The sequence below is a fragment of the Hyperolius riggenbachi genome, chromosome 5 (genome assembly GCF_040937935.1).
Source record: "Hyperolius riggenbachi isolate aHypRig1 chromosome 5, aHypRig1.pri, whole genome shotgun sequence".
Classification (NCBI taxonomy): domain Eukaryota; kingdom Metazoa; phylum Chordata; class Amphibia; order Anura; family Hyperoliidae; genus Hyperolius; species Hyperolius riggenbachi.
Genome location: NC_090650.1, coordinates 12,927,918 through 12,951,057, shown reverse-complemented (window position 1 = coordinate 12,951,057; position 23,140 = coordinate 12,927,918). Strand labels below are relative to the sequence as shown.

Genomic DNA, 23,140 nt, shown 5'->3' with positions numbered 1-23,140 from the left:
TTAAACTGCTGCTATTCTTACACTTTTAATGGCAGAGGCTTCAAACTTGCTACAGTCGGTCATTGGGTGACTGGGGTCAAAGTTCACTAAAGGGGCGGGGCCACATACAGCCAATCAGATTTCCTTGGTGGATAAACTGCTTCCATTCACACATTTTTGATGCCTAGAACCTGACAGCTCACAAACTTGGTCATTGAGTGACTGTGTGTCAAGGTTACAAAAAGTGGGCGGAGCCAAAACAACTTTTACTGGGAAAATATAAACGGCAGCCATTCTTACACCGTTAATGACAGGGTTCTCAAACTTTGCACAGTTGGTCATTGGGTCATAGATTAAGATTTTGGAAGGTGGGTGGAGCCTACAACAGCCAATAAAAATTCCCCTTTTGATTTTCAAATGGAATATTTCATCTGCTACCATTCTCTTATACTGGTAAAAGCAGATGCCTCAAACCTGGTACAGTTGGTCACTGGGTGACTAGGGTCCAAATTCAGGAAGGGGGCGGAGCCACAAACAGCCAGATTTGTTTATTTTTCAATGGGAATATACAAAGTATTGATACAAAGGATCCCAAAGCTGATAAACTTGATAATTGAGTGACTGTATGTCAAGGTTAGAAAAAGTGGGCGGTGCCAACAACTTCATTTTTTACATTGCAGGGTTCCCAAACTTTACACAATTGGCCACTGGGTGACTGGGATGAATATTCAGAAATGTGGGTAGAGCCTACAACAGCCAATCAAAATGTACCTATTAATGTTCAAGGGGAATATTCACATTGCTACCATTCTTACACTGTTAGTGGCAGAGGCCTCAAACCTGATACAGTCAGTCATTGGGTGACTGGGATCCAAATTCACTAAAGGGGTGGAGCCACAAACAGCCAATCAGATTTGTTAGATTGATTTCAGCCATTCTGTTATTGCCAGGGTTCTCAAACATGACACAGTTGGCCACTGGGTGACTGTGACTAATATTCAGAAAAGTGGGTGGAGCCTACAGCAGCCAATCAAAATTCACCTTTTGAATTTCAAGGGGAATATTTACTTTGCTGCCATTCATGCACTCTTAATGGCAGAGGCCTAACATCTGCTACAGTCAGTCACTGGGAGACTGAAATTGAAATTCTGAAGGGAGCGGGCCAAATACAGCCAATCAGATTTGTTTAATTTCAATGGTAAAATGCAACTTATTGATGCCAAAGACCCCAAAGCTCATAAACTTGGTCATTAAGTGACTGTATGTCAAAATTAGAAATAGTGGGCAGAGCCAAAAACAACTAACTTTTTACATGGGGAAATGTAAACTGCAGCTTTTCTTACACTGTTAATTGCAGGGTTCTCAAACTTCACACAGTTGGTCACTGGGTGACTAGGATTAATATTCGGAAAAGTAGGTGGAGCCTACAAGAGCCAATCAAAATTCACCTATTGATTTTCAAGGGGAATATTGAAACTGCAGCCATTCTCACACTGTTAATAGCAGAGGCCTCAAACCTGCTACAGTCAGTCGTTAAGTGTTTGGGGTTCAAATTCAGTAAAGGGGCGGAGCCAAAAACAGCCAGATTTCTTTGCTGGGTAAACTGCTTCCATTAGCACAATTTTGATGCCAGGAACCCAAAAGCTCACAAACTTGGTCATTGAGTAGTGACTGTGTGTCAAGGTTACAAAAAGTGGGTGGAGTTAAAAACAGATTTTTCTGGGAAATTGTAAACTTCAGCCCTTCTTCACTGTTAATGGCAGGGTTCTCAAACTTAGCATAGCTGGTTACTGGGTGACTGGGATTAATAATCAGAAAAGTGGGTGGAGCCTAAAAATGCCAATCAAAAATCACATGTCGCTTTTCAAGGAGAATTGCTGCCATTCTTGCACTGTTAATGGCACAAGCCTCAAACCTGGTACAGTTGGTCATTGGGTCACTGAGGTTCAAATTCAGAAAAGGGGACAGAGCCACAAACAGTTAATCAGATTTGTTTCATTTCATGGGAAAATACAAATTATTGATGCCAAGGGCCCCAAAACTCACAAACTTGGGCATTGAATAGTGACTTTGTGTCAAGGTTACAAAAAGTGGGCGGAGCCAAAAACACATTTCACTGGGAAAGTGTAAACTGCAGCCCTTCTTACACTATTTATTTCAGGGTTCCCAATCTTTGCCCAGATGGTCACTGAGTGACTGAGATATTCAGGGAAGTGGGTGGAGCCTATAATAGCCAATCAAAATTCACCTGTTGATTTTCAAGTGGAATATTTAAATTGCTGCCATTTTTACACTGTTAATAGCAGATGCCTCAAACCTGCTACAGTTGGTCATTGGGTGACTGGGGTTCAAATGCTGGAGAGGGGTGGAGCCACAAGCAGCCTATCAATGTTTAATTTCTATGGGAATTTACAAATTATTGATGCCAAGGACTCCAAAGCTCACAAACTTGGTCATTGAATGTTTGTGTGTTAGGGTTAGAAAGTGGGCGGAGCCAACACCAGCCAAATACATACCCGGGCAACGCCGGGTCATCAGTGGGTGGAGTCAAATACAAATTTCACTGGGAAAATGTACACTGCAGCCATTCTGTTAATGGCAGGGTTTTTAAACTTTGCACAGTTGGTCACTGGGTGACTGGGATTAATATTCAGAAAAGTGGGTGGAGCCTATAAAAGTAAATCAAACTTCACCTGTTGCTTTTCAAGGGGAATATTTAATTGCTACCATTCTTGAACTGTTAATGGCACAGGCCTCAAACCTGGTACAGTTGGTTATTGGGTGACTGGGGTTCAAATTCAGACAAAGGGGTGGAGCCACACACACTCAATCAGATTGGTTTCATTTCAATGCAGATTATTGATACCAAAGACCGCAAAGCTCACAAACTTGGTCAGTGAGTAATTGTGTGTTAGCGTTAAAGAAAAAATAGGCGGAGCCAACACCAGCCAAATACATACCCGGGCAACGCCGGGCAATCAGCTAGTATATATATATATATATTTATATATATGTTACGGCCAGAACCCGAAGTTTGGCCACTTCGCGTTCTGGCCAGCCACTTCGGGTTCTGGACGGCCAATGTGTGAAGTGGCCGCTGCGCTGCGGCCAATGTGAGAAATGGAATGATTTCTGTAACATTAATGTATCTTCTGGCCGTCTCGCTGCGGCCAAATTTATCCCAAGTTAATTTAATGAAATTAAGCCGGCGGCAATGTAACAGATGAAGCCGCCGGCTTTTGCTCTGCCTCTCTCTCCTCCCCCTGCCTCTCTCTCTCTCTCTCTCTCTCCTATGGGCAGCCGAGAGTCGTTCGTCGCGGCAGGAAAACAGAGCGGGGTGGCTGCAGACATCGCTTCTGCCAGCACTCGCTCTGCAAGGACGGCAGGATTCCCTGCCACGACGAACGACTCTCGGGGACACGCGTGTCCCCGCCGGCTGCCCATAGGAGAGAGAGAGAGGCGGGGGGGAGGAGAGAGAGGCAGAGCAAAAGCCGGCGGCTTTATCTGTTACATTGCCTCCGGCTTCATTTCGTTAAATTAACCAAGTTGTGATAAATTTGGCCGCAGCGAGACGGCCAGAAGATACATTAATGTTACAGGAATCATTCCATTTCTCACATTGGCCGCAGCGCAGCGGCCACTTCACATATTGGCCGGCCAGAACCCGAAGTGGCCGGCCAGAACGAGAAGTGTCTAAACTTCGGGTTCTGGCCGTAACATATATATCCACAGGCGGAGAATGTGCTTACTTTGCAGTTGGAAGCAGGAGTTATTTCCCACAATGCAACAAGGTTCAAACAGGAAACTGTGTGGGCCGTGGTGCTTACGTCACACTGTGGGAAGGGCTTCCTCACAATATAAGCCATTAAAACATCCCTGGTGATCTATTTTGGATGCATGAAGATGATGGATTGGTATGTTAAATCCTGGGTTAAATATCCTCTTTAAACGAAAGTTTCTCTAAAGTTATATGCGTTATCACAATTCACTGTTGTAATTTATCTTTCTCTTGCTTGAAATCTTTGAAAGATTGCAGCAATAAAGAAACATCCAGCCCTGGCTCTGTACTGTAGCGTGAATCTGAATGATGGTTTTGCAAGCTTGTTCCCCCTTCCTGCTGTGTCAACAGTAATCAGTACCCTTACTGACATTGTTGTCTCTGGAGCTGTCAATTAAGCATCTCAGTCCCTTTCTAGGGAACTAGTGAGACAGCAGGCTAAACAAACAGTATGGGAAAAAAACATTTGAAAAAGTTTTACAGCTGGTAGCATGTGAGCAAAACATTTTAAAAATGTATAAAATGGCATGACATGAATATATTGTTAATAATCTAGAGCAAATAGAATACATTTATCCTACAGTATCAGTATTTCACTGCCCAATCTGAAATCTGAAGCAAATTGTTTTGTGTATTTTTTTTCTTCCCTTCATTTAAAAATTGTTTTCAGGTATTATTATTATTATTATTATTATTTATTGTATTTATAAAGCGCCAACATATTACGCAGCGCTGGACATTAGTTTAGGTTACAGACAATATTTAGGGGTGACATATAGCAATATGACAATACAGGAATACAAGAAAACCAGATCACACAGCACAGTATGAGTACCAGGTAATGCTTAGTCACTGGATGGAGCATGGAGATCACACAGCACAGTATGAGTACAAGGTAATGCTTAGTCACTGGATGGGAGCATGGAGGTCACACAGCACAGTATGAGTACAAGGTAATGCTTAGTCACTGGATGGAGCATGGAGATCACACAGCGCAGTATGAGTACAAGGTAATGCTTAGTCACTGGATGGAGCATGGAGATCACACAGCACAGTATGAGTACAAGGTAATGCTTAGTCAGTCACTGGAGGGGAGCATGGAGATCACACAGCACAGTATGAGTACAAGGTAATGCTTAGTCAGTCACTGGAGGGGAGCATGGAGATCACACAGCACAGTATGAGTACATGGTAATGCTTAGTCACTGGATAGGAGCATGGAGATCACACAGCACAGTATGAGTACAAGGTAATGCTTAGTCAGTCACTGGATGGAGCATGGAGATCACACAGCACAGTATGAGTACAAGGTAATGCTTAGTCACTGGATGCAGCATGGAGATCACACAGCACAGTATGAGTACATGGTAATGCTTAGTCACTGGATAGGAGCATGGAGATCACACAGCACAGTATGAGTACAAGGTAATGCTTAGTCAGTCACTGGATGGAGCATGGAGATCACACAGCACAGTATGAGTACAAGGTAATGCTTAGTCAGTGACTGGAGGGGAGCATGGAGATCACACAGCACAGTATGAGTACAAGGTAATGCTTAGTCACTGGATGGGAGCATGGAGATCACACAGCACAGTATGAGTACAAGGTAATGCTTAGTCACTGGATGGAGCATGGAGATCACACAGCACAGTATGAGTACAAGGTAATGCTTAGTCACTGGATGGAGCATGGAGATCACACAGCACAGTATGAGTACAAGGTAATGCTTAGTCACTGGAGGGGAGCATGGAGATCACACAGCACAGTATGAGTACAAGGTAATGCTTAGTCACTGGAGATGAGCATGGAGATCACACAGCACAGTATGAGTACAAGGTAATGCTTAGTCACTGGAGGGGAGCATGGAGATCACACAGCACAGTATGAGTACAAGGTAATGCTTAGTCACTGGATGGAGCATGGAGATCACACAGCACAGTATGAGTACAAGGTAATGCTTAGTCACTGGATGGGAGCATGGAGATCACACAGCACAGTATGAGTACAAGGTAATGCTTAGTCACTGGATGGAGCATGGAGATCACACAGCACAGTATGAGTACAAGGTAATGCTTAGTCACTGGATGGAGCATGGAGATCACACAGCACAGTATGAGTACAAGGTAATGCTTAGTCACTGGATGGAGCATGGAGATCACACAGCACAGAATGAGTACAAGGTAATGCTTAGTCACTGGAGGGGAGCATGGAGATCACACAGCACAGTATGAGTACAAGGTAATGCTCAGTCACTGGAGGGGAGCATGAAGATCACACAGCACAGTATGAGTATAAGGTAATGCTTAGTCACTGGATGGAGCATGGAGATCACACAGCACAGTATGAGTACAAGGTAATGCTTAGTCACTGGATGGGAGCATGGAGATCACACAGCACAGTATGAGTACAAGGTAATGCTTAGTCACTGGATGGAGCATGGAGATCACACAGCACAGTATGAGTACAAGGTAATGCTTAGTCACTGGATGGAGCATGGAGATCACACAGCACAGTATGAGTACAAGGTAATGCTTAGACACTGGATGGAGCATGGAGATCACACAGCACAGTATGAGTACAAGGTAATGCTTAGTCACTGGATGGAGCATGGAGATCACACAGCACAGTATGAGTACAAGGTAATGCTTAGTCACTGGATGGAGCATGGAGATCACACAGCACAGTATGAGTACAAGGTAATGCTTAGTCACTGGATGGAGCATGGAGATCACACAGCACAGTATGAGTACAAGGTAATGCTTAGTCACTGGATGGGAGCATGGAGATCACACAGCACAGTATGAGTACAAGGTAATGCTTAGTCACTGGATGGAGCATGGAGATCACACAGCACAGTATGAGTACAAGGTAATGCTTAGTCAGTCACTGGAGGGGAGCATGGAGATCACACAGCACAGTATGAGTACAAGGTAATGCTTAGTCAGTCACTGGACGGGAGCATGGAGATCACACAGCACAGTATGAGTACAAGGTAATGCTTAGTCACTGGATGGGAGCATGGAGATCACACAGCACAGTATGAGTACAAGGTAATGCTCAGTCACTGGATGGAGCATGGAGATCACACAGCACAGTATGAGTACAAGGTAATGCTTAGTCAGTCACTGGATGGAGCATGAAGATTAGGCAAGTCAGGTTCACTCAAATGCATAGCATGGGTTCACAGTAATGGAGGTGCATGATCAGGTAGGACACAAAAGGAGGAGGACCCTGCCCAAAGGCTTACAATCTAGAGGGAGAGGTAGGGTCACGAAAGGTAGGGGACCAGAGTTCAGCTGTGGGTTTAGAGCAATTGTGAGGGGTGGTAGGCCAGAGTGAAAAGGTGAGTTTTAAGGGCCTTCTTGAAGGTGTTGAAGGAGGGGGCTGCCCTAATGGGTGGAGGTAGGAAGTTCCATAGTGTTGGAGCGGCTCTTGAGAAGTCTTGGAGGCGTGCATGGGACTGGGTGATGCGGGGGACGGTCAGGCGAAGTTCATTGGAGGAGCGGAGTGAGCGTCTTGGTGTGTATCAAGAAGTACTTACCACCCTGCTCTCTCCTTTAGAAACAAAAGGAGGTCTTAATTTGTAGTAACCTTTTATTAAAGCGCCAAACAATGTATTTCACATTTCCCATCTATTTGGTGCCCACATACGCTTGGCAGAGCGCTATCTACTGGCAGTGAACCTGTAGAAGCAGGCAAACCCACAAAATGCATTTTTGGGTGCTTTAATAAAGGGTTTTTGCCAATAAACACCTTGTTTTGTTTCATGAATGGAGTAAATACTTACCTCCTGAAATCCTCCACTCATATCACTTCCCCAAAGATAAGTGGGCACTTTATAAATGTTATTACATAAAACTTTTTGCGGCCTGTGGCCAGCATGGATATCTTCTTGCGACCATATTTCTGAGAGGAGTGTGGCCAATGAGAAGATATTCTACTTGAGTAGAAACAGGAAAAAATCAATTCAAAGATAGCTTTATTGGCATGGCCAAGCTTCATACAGGCATTGTCAACTCTCAATTGTCTTTATAGTGGTTGGCCATGTGGTACCCAAACTCTTGCAACCTTAACTTCTACCGGAGATACTTCCACATCAGCAATATTACACATTTAGTGCCTCCTCGTCTCTGTGTTAAGGACCTGGAAGAATAAAAATATTGGTAAGGGTTCTTTGTCTACCAATTTTTCAGATATCCTATGGTTGCATTACACAACAGGCTCATATAGCACAAGCTAAACAAGAACGATGTAGATCACATCTACACACATCTCACAGTTCTATCTACATGATTCTTAAAGGATACCCGAACTGACATGTGACATGATGAGATAGACAAATAACTATGCTGTGTTGCTTTTTGTCTTTCTCTGCCTTAAAGAGTTAAATATCAGGTATGTAAGTGGCTGACTCAGTCCTGACTCAGACAGGAAGTGACTACAGCGTGACCCTCACTGATAAGAAATTCCAACTATAAAACACTTTCCTAGCAGAAAATGGCTTCTGAGAGCAAGAAAGAGGTAAAAAAGGGGAATTTCTTATCAGTGAGAGTCACACTGTAATCACTTCCTGTCTGAGTCAGGTCTGAGTCAGCCACTTACATACCTGATATTTAACTCTTTCAGACAGAGAAAGAAAAAAAGGAACACAGCATAGTTATTTGTGTGCTAGGCACTGTCTATCTCATCATGTCACATGTCACTTTTGGTATCCTTTAACTAACTTTAAACTCACTTCTTGATATAATCTATATTTATATGAAATGTTATAAGGAAAGGGAAAATTATGAAAATGTTAATTGCTGTAACAATACTTTTATTTCACATATACTCCACTGAAGGGCATTTACTGCACGCCCTGATACTGGGGGAGTGCTGTGATTTGCCCCAGTGACAGAGTCGTAGTCCCGCCAATCGGTTCCAATTAAGAAGAGAGCAGGGAGTAGTGAGCGGCTATGATTGGCGGTCTGCAACGCCCCCACCTGATTGGTAGATTGCTCCCCAAAGCTGTTTCAGCAACTTCCTTAGACCAGAGCAGCGTGGCTGCAATGTAAATACAGTATGTATACAGGACACTGACACAGGGGGACATCGGACACAGGGGAGATCGCACTGTACACTGGAGGACACGGGGGGGGGGGGGGGGGGGCAGACACAGAGTGGCAGAAGACACATATTTAGCATGCTTCCGAATATGTATTATTTGGACTATAAGACTTTCCTCCCAACTTTTGGGGGAGAAAAAGTATGTATGTACAGTGCCTAGCACACAAATAACTATGCTGTGTTCCTTTTTTTCTTTCTCTGTCTGAAAGAGTTAAATATCAGGTATGTAAGTGGCTGACTCAGTCCTGACTCAGACAGGAAGTGACTACAGTGTGACCCTCACTGATAAGGAATTCCAACTATAAAACACTGTCCTGGCAGAAAATGGCTTCTGAGAGCAAGAAAGAGATAAAAAGGGTAATTTCTTATCAGTGAGGGTCACACTGTAGTCACTTCTTGTCTGAGTCAGGACTGAGTCAGCCACTTGCATACCTGATATTTAACTCTTTCAGGCAGAGAAAGACAAGTACCACAGCATAGTTTTTTGTGTGCTAGGCACTGTACATACACATGTCTATCTCATCATGTCACATATCAGTTCGGGTATCCTTTAACCACCCTGGCGTTCTGATTATATCGCCAGGGTGGCTGCGGGAGGGTTTTTTTTGAATAAAAAAAAAACTATTTCATGCAGCCAACTGAAAGTTGGCTGCATGAAAGCCCACTAGAGGGCGCTCCGGAGGCGATCTTCCGATCGCCTCCGGCGCCCAGAATAAACAAGGAAGGCCGCAATAAGCGGCCTTCCTTGTTTTGCTTATATCGTCGCCATAGCGACGAGCGGAGTGACGTCATCGACGTCAGCCGACGTCCTGACGTCAGCCGCCTCCGATCCAGCCCTTAGCGCTGGCCGGAACTTTTTGTTCCGGCTACGCTGGGCTCAGGCGGCTGGGGGGACCCTCTTTCGCCGCTGCTCGCGGCGAATCGCCGCAGAGCGGCGGCGATCAGGCAGCACACGCGGCTGGCAAAGTGCCGGCTGCGTGTGCTGCTTTTTATTTGATTAAAATCGGCCCAGCAGGGCCTGAGCGGCGACCTCCGGCGGTGTTGGACGAGCTCAGCTCGTCCAGACCGCTCAGGTGGTTAAGCCACATACACATGTTCAACAAAAGTCTTTTAAATGCACGATTATCAAAAAACTTGAAGAAGTTGGACAATTTTTGTCAAAGGCATTATCACTGAAAAGAGGTGGCCAACGACTGATAGGACACAGCTCAAGTCAATCCAACAGTTGCGCCTCACTATAATACAGAAAGGGGAGGTGAGAGCAATTCTACATAACCACCGTCTGATGCGGTTGTTTGGCAACGCCACGGCTGAGAATTACATGTGAGGTATGGCAAACTTTGGTCAAGAAATAAAGTTTAAAAGGCACGTAGTGACATATAGTACAATACAGTAAATTATTCAGGATTCCCACTTTTATGGTAATTATACTGCTTTTAGCATCAGATTCAGAAACACTTCCTATATCTATATATTGTTGTATATTGGTATGCAGCCCCACCATCCCAGTGATGTCACAGCCTAGGCTGTTTAGATATGCAGAATTCTCCTCCTAGAGCATTCTGGGAGACCTGGTATTATTTTCACTAGTCTCAGAACTCTCAGTACACAAACATTCTACAGATTCTTCTGACAGGACTTGCGTTCCCACCGGAAGTGGCTGCCGACAGGGGGTAGGAGCATCTGATCGAGACTACGAGGGCACAGGATGGCTGCAGGGGGCTGGTAGAAGCCCCAGGTGAGTAAAACTCATTTTTTGTGGATGACTTAAGCATCCCTTTAAGTTAAATTGAGTCCCAAGGGGGCGCTGCACACCTCTGTTGGTTTCATTTCTTTTGCAGCCTGATAAGGAGCGCTGCCAATTTTTTGCTGTTCTTTAGAAGAAGGGTAATGAATGGTGCCGTCCGTCTCCTTCCCAACGAGTTTCGCACTCTGGCATCCTCAGGGGATGAGGACCAGGGCCATTGACAAAAGCAGGTGAAACACTACACTAACCAAGATGTGTGATACTGGGTCCAAACACACTACCAGATTGGGGCTATGTAACAAGATCGAAGAGACATTAAACCCCATTATAGTCTGTAGGAATTGCTCCAAATACAATCACATTGCCCAGGCTGTACTGAACCAGAGAAAGTGCTAGAAGAGACAAGGGCAACCAGAAAGAGGAGATTTCTCAAGATCTCGACTGTGCAGGTAAGTATGATTCCTAACCCCCCCCCCCTCCTCCCATGACCCCGCCCCTACCCTGCCCATTCTCCTTGCTTCCCCCACAAGGCTGAGCATTTTACTATCGTCATGGTGATCATTTCTTATGGGTTTCGGAGTGGTGGATTGACAGCCATCCCAGCAGTATCTTACGCCTTGCATAAATGAATGGTGATTTGGTAATTATAATTTGTCAAAGTCACAAAATCAGTTCCCTGTACCACTTACCCACCAGCGCAGGCTGGCTCCAAGAAAGCGTTAGACGGTATAAATTATTGCACGGCCGTATTTCTGGATTCCCCGTTCCTCCGCAAGCACTTTACATGATTGTTCAGTTATTTACTGCGCAAATTATGAATTTCTGGATAATGGACGTTTCTTCTTCTCTTCCACTTGAGGGAAAGAGTAGCTACAAAGGATGTAAATAAGATCCACACATCAGAAAGGAGAGGTAGCCGCGCACGGATAGACTTGTCTTCTAAAACTCTGTATTCCTGTCTGATCTGATCCCCCAATGACTGTACCCAATCCCTTAAAGAGAAACTCCGACCAAAAATTGAACTTTATCCCAATCAGTAGCTGATACCCCCTTTTACATGAGAAATCTATTCCTTTTCACAAACAGATCATCAGGGGATGCTGTATGACTGATATTGTGGTGAAACCCCTCCCACAAGAAACCCCTCCCACAAGAAACCCCTCCCACAAGAAAAGTATGTACTTTTTTGGGCAGTTTCCTGTCTGTGAACCTTGTTGCATTGTGGAAAATAGCCGTTTACAGCTGTTTCCAACTGCCAAAAACCATGCAGCAGCTACATCACCTGCCAACACTAAAATGTTCACTGGGGTTCCTCTTTAAAGAAAACCTGTGCTGAAAATTAAAAGTCAAAATAACCATACACAAGTCATACTTACCTGCTGTGTAGTCTACTCCTCAATCTCTTTCTCCTCTCCTGTGTCCTGTTTGTCCACTGTGAACAATGGAATTCTCTGTCCTCTATTTTGAAAATGGCCATTACCCCATAACAGCTTCCTGGTCAACACACAGTTAAACTGTAACATCGCCCACTTGAGCCATAGGGAAACATGGACACATCAGGTCTCCTCTCAGCTGTAACAGACAGCAACTGATATATTTCAGTTCTGACAAAATGTTGTCAGAACTGGAAGGGATCACTGTAAGAAGAAAATGGTGAGCTTCTGAGAGAAACTGCTGGCAAGGTAACTATGTAATTTTCATTTGAAGTTACCTCATGTGTTTATTTTAAATAATTTTACTCAGTACAGGTTCCCTTTAAGCTAAGTACTCACCTTCGCGATGCGGAAAGAAGGATCCAGCGACGTCTCCCTGATGACGAGCGCTCTGCTGATCCATCTTCCAGCCGGCGGGTATGCTAGTGATGGGCGAACACCTGGATCTTCGGGTTCGGGAAAGTTCGCCGAACATGGCCGAGATGTTCGGCATGTTCGGGCCGAACCCCGAACTTTCCGAACATCCAGCTTTTGGGGGCCATATGGGGTCGCAGGCATAAGGGGGGAGCATGCCCCGATCGCGGGGGGGGGTCGGAAATTCCCCCCACCCCCTCTGCTAGCGCTCCCCCCTCTGCCCGCTTCCCCATACAAAAGTTTAAGCAAAGTACCTGTAGTGGATGGCCTGGCAGTGGGTGGCACTGTGGAGTGAGGAGGAGGAGTCCGGAGAGTGACGAGTTGAGGGAGGCCGGGCAGCGGGCGTGAGGTGAGCATGCTCCCCCCTTATGCCTGCGACCCCATAGGGGGGCAGTATTCGGCCGAACAGGGCCCTGTTCGGCCGAACAGGGGCCCTGTTCGGCCCTGTTCGGCGGCCATTAGAAGTTCGGGGCGAACCCGAACTTAAAAGGCCGAACACCATCAGGTGTTCGGCCGAACGCGAACATCACCCGAACAGGGTGATGTTCTGCAGAACCCGAACAGTGGCGAACACTGTTCGCCCAACACTAGGGTATGCCTGATGTTACATGACGGGCGCGACGAGGCTTCAAACGATCGCGGGACTTTGTGTGGGAGTCGTCAGGGATCTTAAAGATCTGCTGTGACAGTCGTTATGGCCGCACAATGCTAAGTGACATTAGAGTGATCGTGCGCCTGTACCCACCTCGCGAGATCACGTAAACGACCACGTTTTACTTGTTGGAAGAATCGCAAGGTGGGTACGGGCCTTAACTCTTTCCTGCTAACCCTAATGCCTAGTTTGGTGTAACCGCATGGTTAGCAAGGGCTTACCATGCAGTTCAGCCTGGGATTTACTGCAATTCACTGTTCATGTTGAATAAAACAAAGTAATGGTGGCACCCATAAACAATTTGTCAGGCAACTCTTAAAGGACACTCAAGGTGAAAATAAACTAATGAAATAAATGCTTGTATCCATCTTCCTTCTCCTAAAAATGACTTTTTAAGATATTCCACAGTTTTATTTTATATTTAAATCTACTTTTTACGTTTTAACTGTTTTATTGTTTTTACTCAATGACACATTCATTGAAGTATGCCAGAGCTAAAATCTATGAACCATTGACCCTTTTTATCTCTTTCCTGCTCTGAGAAGCCATTTTCTGCTAGGAAAGTGTTTTATAGTTGTAATTTCTTATCCGTGAGGGTCACACTGTAGTCATTTCCTGTCAGGAATGAGTCAGCCACTTACATACCTGATATTTAACTCTTTCATGCAGAGAAAGAAAAAAGGAACACAGCATAGTTATTTGTGTGCTTGGCACTGTACATAAACATGTCTCTCTCATCATGTCACATGTCACCTCGGGTATCCTACAAGTGGACTAGAATTCTGGCACAGGACACAAGGAACAGAGAGAGAAATCTACCCTGTGTATTATTAGAAAGTAGAGCCTGTCTAATTCCCCCTCATTTGAAAATAATGACAAGCGTAACTTGACAGACACAACTAATATGTAAACACAGGATGTTCACCCTTTGTCTGTTTCCATGAAAGCATGAAGTAGACACACTGCAGATTTATTGCAGAAGCTCTGAAAGCTGTAACAAAGAAATGTTTTTTCTTTAAAGGTTATTATGCTGTTGCTTATCTTTTAGAGAGGAAAGCCTTCAGAATTCTCCTCTCAGAACATTATTTATTTTCACTAGCATCAGAAATTCTCAGAAACAAACATTCCACAGAGATCACCTGACAGGAGTAAAGATGTCCCCAGCTGTGAGAGATTTCAGAATTTAAATCAGGAGGGAGGAAACATTTTACAATGGGAAATCCCTGACTGGATAATTTTTAAATGGATATTGTTCCCCTCTAAATAATAACTGGAATGAGAAGTATATGGAGGCTGCCATATTTATTACCTTTTAAGCTATACCAGTTGCCTGGCAGCCCTGCGGATCCTCTGCCTCTAATACTATTAGCCATAGCCCCCGAACAAGCATGCAGCAGATCAGGTGTGTCTGACATCATTGTCAGATCTAATAAGATTAGCTGCATGCTTGTTTCTGGTGGGATTCAGACACTACTGCAGCCAAATAGATCAGCAGGACAGCCAGGCAACTGGTATTGTTTAAAAGGAAAAAAAAATATCAGCCACCATACCCCTCTCACTAGAGTTGCCCTTTAAAGCGGTCCTGAACTTCCTCTCTCAGAGGAGAGCACAGAGCTGCATTTGCAGCATTGTGACCAGGGCCGGATTTACCGTAAGGCACTGTAGGCACAAGCCTACAGGCACCTGATGATGGAAAGGCGGCTCACGCCACTGCCCAAGTGCCGTACTTACACTCCTTACCTATGCAGAGTCCCAAGAAGAGCGTAAATGAGAGGTTACCCACCTGGGTCTCGGAATTCCACTGACCAGATCGCCATTCAGCCAGTGGCACCACTAGTTACTTAATACTTGGAGGCACCTCTATTATTATTATTATTATTATTATTATTTATTAGATTTATATAGCGCCAACATATTACGCAGCACTGTACAATAAATAGGATTACAGACAATGATAACAGGGGTGACAGAAAAATACAGGTAACAAATCATAGATACAACAATACAGTTAATAGCAATAAGATACACAACACAATGCAGATAGTAGTACATACCAGATCATAAACTGGAGTGGGAGTGGTAAAAATTACCAGTTCCAAATTCTGGGTAAAGTGCACATAGTCAAGTATGATACACAAGGGGAGAGGGCCCTGCCAAAGGCTTACAATCTAGAGGGAGGGGTTGGTGACACGAAGGAGGGGTGCAGCAAGAAGTTCTTGGCAGAAAGGATTAGGGCAGTGTTGAGTTGATGTAGGCCTCCTTGAAGAAGTGAGTTTTGAGTGCTTTTTTGAAGGTGTTGAAGGTGGGAGCGAGCCTGATGGGCAGCGGGAGAGAGTTCCACAGGATGGGGGCAGCTCTAGTGAAGTCCTGGAGTCGTGCATGGGAGTGCGAGATGCGTGGGGTGGTTAAGAGGAGGTTGTTGGAGGAGCGAAGTGGAAGGCCAGGTGTATATCTGCTGACCAGGTCAGAGATGTAGGTTGGGCAGGACTTGTGTATGGATTTGTATGCCAAACATAGGATCTTGAAGCTGATTCTGAAGTGAATTGGAAGCCAATGAAGGGATTTGTGTAGGGGAGTTGTGGAGACAGAGCGGTGGGAGGAGTGGATGAGTCTGGCTGCTGCGTTCATGATGGATTTTAGGGGGGCAATACTGAGGTTACCCCGGCTGGCGGCCGCATCTATTTGAAAAGGGCGTCTATAAAAAAGGGTGCCTGGTGTAGCCGAAAAAGCTAGTTTTAGTTTATAAAAAGGATGCTGTTATAGGCAAAATTTGTTGGGCTATAAAATGGCTCTAGATATAGCTTAGAAAAGTGATTACTATAACCCTAAGACTCCCCTGGGGATGCCTAACCCTAAGACCCTCAAGGTGGTGCCTAACCCTATGTTTTCCCTGGTGGTGCCTAACCCTAACCCCCCCCTAGTGGTGCCTAACCCTATGTTTTCCCTGGTGGTGCCTAACCCTAAGACCCTCCAGGGGGTGCCTAACACTAAGACCCCCCGCTTATGTTGCCTAATCCTAATTCCCCCTGTACCCCCGTATCAAAAATCTCAGCTAGAAAAGGGCGCCCTTTTGTAGCAGAATCAAAAACCTTGTAGCCGAACACCTTGTAGCTGAATAAAAAATATGGGCTATCAAGGGGCGCCCGCTTGTAGCCTATATCAAAACTCGGGCGCCCTTTTCACCACCTTGTAGCCGATATTTGCAGAAATAACATTGATGTCTATGGAGGCCCTTTTCATACAGGCAGCTCAGACGCCCTTTTCAACTGATCTGCCCCTGGCTACCTAATACTGAGGGTCACCTGTAGCAATAACATGCAAGGGAAGTAAGGGAGAGGTGACAGCTGGGACAGTCAGCACACTTGCGGTGCGGTTTTGGGTTTGCAGGTTCTTGGAGGGCGGAGTTTAAGGTGCCAGGACATCTGTGCCTATAGACTACTGTGAGGTAAATCTGGGCCTGCATGTATGGAGGGAGGAGTTTAGGGTACCAGGACATCTGTGCCTATAGACTGCTGTGAGATAAATCTGGGCCTGACTGTATGGAGGGAGGAGTTTAGGGTGCCAGGACATCTGTGCCTATAGACTACTGTGAGGTAAATCCGAGCCTGCATGTATGGAGGGAGGAGTTTAGGGTGCCAGGACATCTGTGCCTATAGACTCCTGTGAGGTAAATCCGGGCCTGCATGTATGGAGGGCGGAGTTTAGGGTGCCAGGACATCTGTGCCTATAGACTCCTGTGAGGTAAATCCGGGCCTGCATGCATGGAGGGAGGAGTTTAGGGTACCAGGACATCTGTGCCTATAGACTCCTGTGAGGTAAATCTGGGCCTGCATGCATGGAGGGAGGAGTTTAGGGTGCCAGGACATCTGTGCCTATAGACTCCTGTGAGGTAAATCCGGGCCTGCATGTATGGAGGGCGGAGTTTAGGGTGCCAGGACATCTGTGCCTATAGACTCCTGTGAGGTAAATCCGGGCCTGCATGTATGGAGGGCGGAGTTTAGGGTGCCAGGACATCTGTGCCTATAGACTCCTGTGAGGTAAATCCGGGCCTGCATGCATGGAGGGAGGAGTTTAGGGTACCAGGACATCTGTGCCTATAGACTCCTGTGAGGTAAATCTGGGCCTACATGTATGGAGGGAGGAGTTTAGGGTACCAGGACATCTGTGCCTATAGACTCCTGTGAGGTAAATCTGGGCCTGCATGCATAGAGGGAGGAGTTTAGGGTACCAGGACATCTGTGCCTATAGACTCCTGTGAGGTAAATCTGGGCCTGCATGTATGGAGGGAGGAGTTTAGGGTGCCAGGACATCTGTGCCTATAGACTCCTGTGATGTAAATCTGGGCCTGCATGTATGGAGGGAAGAGTTTAGGGTACCAGGACATCTGTGCCTATAGACTCCTGTGAGGTAAATCTGAGCCTGCATGTATGGAGGGAGGAGTTAAGGGTACCAGGACATCTGTGCCTATAGGCTCCTGTGATGTAAATCTGGGCCTGCATGTATGGAGGGAGGAGTTTAGGGTACCAGGACATCTGTGCCTATAGACTCCTGTGAGGTAAATCTGAGCCTGCATGTATGGAGGGAGGAGTTAAGGGTACCAGGACATCTGTGCCTATAGACTCCTGTGAGCTAAAACCGGGCCTGCATGTATGGAGGGAGGAGTTTAGGGTACCAAGACATCTGTGCCTATAGGCTCCTGTGAGCTAAAGCCGGGCCTGATCGTGCATCCAGGGGTCACAGAAGCAAAACCACAAGAAAACAGGAGATAGGAGTGGCGGGGAGGGCGGTAATGGGCACTACCTGATCTGGCCACCCTCCTTTGTCTGGTAGTATGCTTTATTTTTATTTTTTTTATTCCGTGACAGCCTCGGGTTGTCTTTAAAGGACATCCGAGGTGAAAATAAACTGATGAGAAAAAAAAATTGTATCTGTCCTTTTCCTAAAAATGACTTTTTTGGATATCCCACAGTTTTATATTTAAATCTAGCTTTTAATTTTTTTACTGTTTCATTGTCTTTGCTCACTGATGCTTTCATTGAAGTATGCCAGAGCTCAAATCTATGAATGATTTACTTTTTTTTATTTCTTTCCTGCTCTCAGAAGCCATTTACTGACAGGAAAGTGTTTTATGGCTGTAATTACTAATAAGTGAGGGTTATGCTATAGTCTGACCCAGTCCCAACCCGGACAGAAGCTGCCACTTGCATACCTGATGTTTAACTCTTTCAGGCAGAGAAAGAAAAAAAGGAACACAGCAAAGCTATTGGTGTGCTTAGCACTGTACATACACATGTCTATCTCATCTTGTCACATGTCACTTCAATTGTCCTTCAAATCTGTGGCTGTATCGCCAATGCAGGGTTTTTCTGTAGTAGTGGGCAGGACTGCTAACAACTTAAAGAATGAACTGTAATATCAACAAAAAAAGCAGTATACTTATTTCTGGTAGGTAACCAATAATCTTATGTAGGCAGAACTGTACCCGTGACCTGAAAGACGAAGCAACAGAAGGTCTTGGGGCGAAAGGAGGGGTATTTAGAAGCTGCGTTGGTTGGTGTACAGTTTTTGCCTTGCATATGTATTTATTACCTTTTTTTTTTTTATATATGCATTATAAGAACATTTGTATTCATTCCTAAATGGACGCGAGTACCTCGGAGTGCATTTAAATGCGATGCATTCATGGCATCCACATAATTTATTTTCTTTTTTGCTTTTCATACAAGATGGGTTTTTAGCCAAAAAACACATTAGATCAGCTACCATCAAGGTAAGCCATTCGCAGGCCAAGTTCATTCTGCTTTGGCAGCTGCAGAGAGCTTGAACAACTACAAATTTATAACCCACTCCGTCCCCTCTTCCCGCTCTGCGAAACCAACGCGCGGCAGGCCGAACAAAAGCGATACGGTCATACTGGTGCCAAAAACAAAATATAAATAATAGCTGATATACGGTGAATGGTGCCCATGCATGGTACAATTTCTTCTTTTTTTAAATTAGATAATCTCGTTCCTTTATTCCAATAGATAGAATATAAAGATTTTTCCATCATGTTCAATCAAATTTTTATCAAAAAAAGGGATAATCGTTCCGTTTTCTTGGTCATAAAAAAAGATTATTTTTGATTTTCATTTGATTTGATCGTTTTGGTTGAATAAAGGGGAAAAACAAACGTTTTTATACCGTTTACGGGCACCAGTGGCCAGGCCACACACCAAACAATGTTTCTGATTTCTTTTCAATTCAAGAAATACAATCAATGCTTCTGATTGATCTTTGTAACATTTGGAAAATCTGACCAATATGTCACACAATTTTTCCCCAATTATGAGAAGAAATGATTGAGGGCATATTCACAGTGGGACGTTGCGTTTTAATGTGACGTTAAAGTCGCAACGTGTCTGCGTTTAGAGGTAACGCACTCTAAGCAGTGAGTTCAAACAACGCAACATTTTCAATGGCCCATAGGAGTATTATTGCAGTGGGGTACGTTGCGTTATACGACTTTATAACGCAGCTCCGCAACGTGGCACTGTGAATGCGACCTCATAAAATTGCTTGGGGCTTTAAAGAATTTGACAGTCTACCCTACACCATTCAATTTTCTTACAGATTGATCAGAAAAATCTGCCACTCCAATCGACTTTTATGAAAAAAAAAAAAAACAGGAAATTCAATCAGATTTCTTGAATGAATAAGAAAAAAAGCGTTTAATTTTTCTGTAAATCCGATTGTTTTTTAACGAATTACCATAAAATTGGATCATTTTATTTTATCATGCATGGCCCCCTTAACGCTTATCGCTGAGCAAAATTAAAAACATAAGGTGCAATATGAATCCCATCTTTGTTAGGCCCTTTTCCCACATGACAGAATTCGTATGTGAATAGCTTTTTTGTGAATTATCGTTCACTGCACATTTAAAGCAAGTCAAATATATTGCATTTGTTGTGCATTTTAATGCAAATTGTTGCATCTAAATTTTCTCCAGAAGAAAAATGGCCTACATGTATGCACTTTTTTCGAAATTGACATGCAAATCAAATGCCATGCAAGTCAATGAAGATGCAAATTCTTGCATTCTAAATGTGAAAATTTTGCATGTGAGTACCAAAATTGACATAAGTAAGGACAGTAGTAGCAACACCTCTTAAAGAGACACTGAAGCAAAAAAAAAAAATGATATAGTGAATTGGTTGTGTACTATGAATAATTACTAGAAGATTAGCAGCAAAGAAAATATTCTCATACTTTTATTTTCAGGTATATAGTGTTTTTTCTAACATTGCATCATTCTATAATATGTGCAGATTACACAACACTCAGCATTCAAAATAAGTCTTTCAGAGCAGTCTGTGAAGTAATGACCTCTCCTCTAGCAGAGGAAAAGTAAATAGTCCAGGAACAGTTGAGATAATAAAAGTCAGATAACAGCCCTCTCCACGACTAACTTAAGCTGGATACACACGGTGCGTTCGCGCACTCGATTTTCCCGTCGATTCCCGTTGATTCCCGTCGATTCGTTTATTTCCAACATGTACGATTTGGATTTCGATGGATCGTTAGGTCGATTCGCATGCAAAGTATGCCGAATCGACCTAACGATTCATCGAAATCCAAATCGGACATGTTGGAAATAAACGAATCGACGGGAATCGACGGGAAAATCGAGTGCGTGAACGCACCGTGTGTATCCAGCATTAGTCGGAGAGCTTAATGGCTTGTTTGCATAGAGATAACAACTGTAGTTTCTCAACTCTTCCTGTACTGGAAACAATTACAATGATGTATCTGATCTTAATGTTTTATTTCTTAGCTGTGCTACACATACAAATCATAATATCATCATTTTTTTTTCGCTTCAGTGTCTCTTTAAATAAAACCAATCATGTGCTCAACACGCCCCCTCTGGCAAACCCACAGGAAAGAGAGGGGAGAGACAGGAAGTTATAGCTTTAAAAAACAAATCACACTGAAAATGTTCACACTCACAAAGCATAGGAAAATAATTAAAATCGAATGCAGAAATGTACACATGCAGATTCACATTTGCAAAAAAAAATTGCGGAAGTCACTATGACACTATGACAAAGTCACTATGACAAAGCACTAGCACTGATAACACCACGTGTGCATATTGCTTTGCTTTCAGAAGCACAATAGTTTTTTTCTTCCCACACGTATAGTTGGTTACCGATCAGCGGTTTCTGCATACAGCCATAAGAAAACTAATTCTTTAAATCAAAACAAAAGTTTGCCTTCTTAAAACAGAAGGTATTTGCAATTATTTAGGTTGTAGTGAGCATATGAGGTCTCCCACAATGCTTCACTGCTGAATATGAATATGCAAATCACCCTTTGTTGTCCCTGTAAGCTAACCACACCCCCAGAACCGCTGGAATGCAATGATGTGTCAGCTTGTTAATTGTGCAGAGCCACAATAATCCAACATGCATACATCAAAGTTGGGCCTTTGTATTCCTTATACACAATCCTATCCCCTATAATAATAGGCAACTGTCCCAGCGGCGGTTGCACGCGCGCGTGGGCGTGCGGCGGGTGCGCGCGCGCGACGGGTGGGAGCGCGCATGCGCGCGGTAGGCGCGGAGACAGACCTAGCCCGTTTTTAAATGGGCTAAGGTCACTAGTGTAAGCTATAATACGGCATCATTATCTAAAGATGACAAGTTATTATCCCCATGCAGATAAAAACAGACAGCAATGTAGCACTGCACACATTTTCTCTATCAATTACATTAGCTTCTGTGACTAAACATGCATGTTTTCCCACATACAGACACACATGGTGTGTAGAAAACCCATACAGAAAACTGACAGACGAGTGTGCTCCCAGCCTCAGCTTATTACACTCACTCTGTCCACCTCTGATGGAGCAGAACTGGCTCTGCAGACTCCTCCAGCATCACTACAGTACACAGCACTTGGGGAGGGGTGGAGAGGCTGGGGGCGGGGCTCTGCAGACTCCTCCAGCATCACTACAGTACACAGCACTTGGGGAGGGGTAGAGAGGTTGGGGGCGGGGCTCTGCAGACTCCTCCAGCATCACTACAGTACACAGCACTTGGGGAGGGGTAGAGAGGCTGGGGGCTGTGTGCTGTACACAAGACCTTGCTGCACACTGAATAGGGACTTTCTACAATCCTTTGTCTGCAAAACTTGATTGTATGATTTCTTATCAGTGGCTGAGCAGATACAGTCATTAGAACAACTGTGCAGAGAATAGAAAGCTTTCTCTCTCTGCACAGACTCCTCAAGCATCATTACAGTACACAGCACTTGGGTAAGGGTAGAGAGGTTGGGGGATGAGCACTGTACAAAAGAGCCTGCTGAACACTGAATAGGCACTGTCTACAAAACATTGTATGATTTGTTAATAGTGTGCAGAGAGCAGAACGTTTTTTCTCTACGTGCCCTTAGTTGTCAGTCTTTCAAGGGAAAAAGGTAGTCAGTCTTACAGGGAAACCCCCCCCCCTCCCCCCACGGGGTCCCCTGTGGCTTCTGGTCCCCCCTGCGGCTGCATCCCTTGCGGGGTCTATTGTTACGCCCCTGCAAATTAGATATTGCTAGACCTGCTTCTAAATATACGTGGCAATATTTCCAGGTACCTCTTTTCTTTTACAGATATGGGGCATGCAGATGGCATTAGGAGCTCATTTAGGTGCAGTGCTTAAAATGCAACGCTTCTTTAGGTGGATTTCGGGTGCCGAAAAGTCAAGCAGGCTGAAGTAATTTTATTCGGAAGCTCAGCAAGACAGGATCCCTGTTAGTCAGTCTTTCATCATCTGAGCTGCACGTTGGTGGCGAAGGATGGAGAGAGCCTATTAATTAGCTGTAGAGGGAATTCTATTGCTTCTCACCCAGAGAAATATTCTGACATGAAAGTTATTTATGGTCTCACCTGATAGCTGAACAAGATATTAATAGTAATGATGGATCTTCAAAGTCCCTGAATTAGCCCGCTAAACTTTAAACCACTCCATGTCAAGGCTGGGAGGAAGAAACAAAATCTA

The 23,140-nt window shown here is 44.5% G+C and overlaps 1 protein-coding gene and 1 long non-coding RNA gene across 7 annotated transcripts in view; one reads left to right on the top strand and one right to left on the bottom strand.

The window, feature by feature from the left end:
* Positions 1–23,140, top strand: part of DGKB (diacylglycerol kinase beta) — an 849,394-nt gene that overhangs the window by 794,665 nt on the left and 31,589 nt on the right. The window lies entirely within an intron of this gene.
* LOC137517981 (uncharacterized) overlaps positions 7,767–23,140 on the bottom strand; it is a 30,940-nt gene continuing 15,566 nt past the window's right edge. Inside the window, exon 3 of the long non-coding RNA XR_011020721.1 lies at positions 7,767–7,900. This is a non-coding gene — a long non-coding RNA (uncharacterized lncRNA). The remainder of the gene's footprint in view (positions 7,901–23,140) is intronic.